At 45.5% G+C, this 2,500-nt stretch overlaps 1 protein-coding gene and 1 pseudogene across 2 annotated transcripts in view; both read right to left on the reverse strand.

The window, feature by feature from the left end:
- The window catches only part of LOC147027405 (P2X purinoceptor 4-like), a 224,724-nt gene that overhangs the window by 115,425 nt on the left and 106,799 nt on the right, over positions 1-2,500 (reverse strand). The window lies entirely within an intron of this gene.
- LOC147027407 (uncharacterized) overlaps positions 1-2,500 on the reverse strand; it is a 24,183-nt pseudogene that overhangs the window by 18,820 nt on the left and 2,863 nt on the right.

The following is a 2,500-nucleotide window of genomic DNA, read 5'->3' on the forward strand; positions in this document are numbered from 1 at the left end:
CTGTATTCTATCGAATTCCAGAAAAGAGGGGTCCCTCATGTGCACATACTACTCTGGCTGTCCCCAGGAAACAAAATCAGACCTCACGATATTGATAGTCATATCTGCGGAAATACCATGTCCGGATTTGGAACTTCAACTGCACGAATTGGTGAAATGCAAGATTATCCGTGGAACATGCGGCCCTTTCAACAGAAACAGTCCAGGCATGAAGGACGGATCCTGCTCAAAAATGTTCCCGAAGGATTTTATGGAAGAAACTGTGAGTAACTGACTTTGAATATATATATTTATATATATATATATATATATATATATATATATATATATATATATATATATATATATATATATACATATATACATATATACATATATACATATATACATATATACATATATACATATATATATATACGTACGTACACACACACACACACACACACACACACACACACACACACACACACACACACACACACACACACACACACACACACACAGTGGGAAGAACAAGTATTTGATACACTGCCGATTTTGCAAGTTTTCTCACTTACAAAGCACGTTGAGGTCTGTAATTTTTATCATCGGTTCACTTGAACTGTGAAAGATGGAATCTAAAACAAAAATCCTGAAAATCACATTGTATGATTTTTAAATAATTAATTTGCATTTTATTGCATGAAATAAGTATTTGATCACCTACCAACTGTAGTGTCGTGGTAGAGGTGCAAACAGGCAGACACGAGCCGGAGGGTAACACAACTCCGCTTCATTGCCTCGAGCGAGAGGGTGGGCGTCGGATGCCCATAGCTCCCACTTAATTATGCACTCGATGCACTCTACCTGCACAGGACCAACAAGACACTACTAATGATACCACCTGCTGCTACTGATGGTAATGGTGCTTCAAGTCCCTAGCGGGCGCGAACAGCTATATGCATTGCAGACACGTGACAACCATCACCACTCCTCCACGCCCCCACAATGCTCCCCGGATTGTGCTTTGCACACGTATGCCAATACGCCACATTCTCGCACCTCTGCCACGACAATACACCAACCAGTAAGAATTCCAGCTCTCACAGACCTGTTAATTTTGTCTTCAAGAAGCCCTCCCATTCTCCACTCATTAACTGTATTAACTGCACCTGTTTGAACTCGTGATCTGCATAAAAGACAGCTGTCCACACTCCATCAATCAGACTCCAACCTCTCCACAATGGGCAAGACCAGAGAGCTGTCAAAGGACATCAGGGACAAAATTGTAGACTTGCACAAGACTGGGATGGGCTGCAGGACAATAGGCAAGCAGCTTGGTGAGAAGGCAACAACTGTTGGCGCAATTATTGGAAAATGGAAGAAGTTCAAGATAACAGTTAATCTCCCTCGGTCTGTGGCATCCATGCTTAACTTCTCAAGGCTGGTGGAAATGCTGCACTCGTGTCCTTGCATGCAGTTTTGTGCTCTGCCTGGAACACAGGCATCATCCCAACTGACTGGAAGAGGGGCCTTGTTGTCCCTCTCTGGAAAGGGAAGGGTGATCGCCAAGACTGCAACAACTGCCGAGGGGTGACGTTGCTGTCAGTGCCGGGCAAGGTCTTCGCTCAGATAATTCTTGATAGGTTTCGCCATCATCTGCTTGAGCACCAACCTTCAGAGCAGTCAGGCTTTACACCAAAGAGGTCAACGATTGACCGTATCCTTGCTCTTCGGGTCCTCACCGAACGCAGACAAGAGTTTCGGCAGGGGCTGCTTGCAGCCTATGTTGATCTCTGTAAAGCGTTCGATTCAGTGAATCGGGATGCCCTCTGGAGGATTCTTGGTCTTCATGGGGTGCCACCAAAACTGATTGATCTGATGTCTGAACTCTACTCTGGTACTGAGAGTGCTGTGAAGTGCGATGATACCATCTCTGACTTATTTCCAGTTGTTACTGGAGTTCGTCAGGGGTGTGTACTGGCCCCCACACTTTTTAGCAATTGTATGGAATGGATTTTAGGGAGGATGTCGGAAAGATCAAGCTGTGGTGCATCGTTTGGGAATGTCAAGATCTCGGACCTTTATTTCGCAGATGATGCAATCATTTTGCAGAGACTTTAGATATCCTTTTGGGGGCCCTCGAGGTGCTGAATGAGGAGTCGGAGCCGCTGGGATTATGGGTTTCTTGGGTCAAAACTAAGATCCAGGCTTTCAATGACATCTTGGATGCTGCTGTCCTGTCTGTGTCTGTTTGTGGTGAGAATGTTGAGGTCGTGGAGAGATTCACTTACCTTGGCTGTGATATTCATGTCTCTGCTGGCTGTGAGTCGGAGGTCAATAGATGTCTGGGTCGGGCCTGGGGAGTCATGAATTCACTGGATCATGGGGTGTGGTGCTGCCGGTACCTGTGCGGGAGGACGAAAGTCCGAGTCTTCAGGTGTTTGGTGCTTCCAGTCTTGCTCTATGGATGCGAGACTTGGACTCTGACCAAGGATCTGAGAGGGAGACTTATTTCCTT

This window comes from Eptatretus burgeri, chromosome 4 (assembly GCF_056783735.1).
Source record: "Eptatretus burgeri isolate ZD-2024b chromosome 4, Ebu_testis_v1, whole genome shotgun sequence".
NCBI classification, from domain to species: Eukaryota; Metazoa; Chordata; class Myxini; order Myxiniformes; family Myxinidae; genus Eptatretus; species Eptatretus burgeri.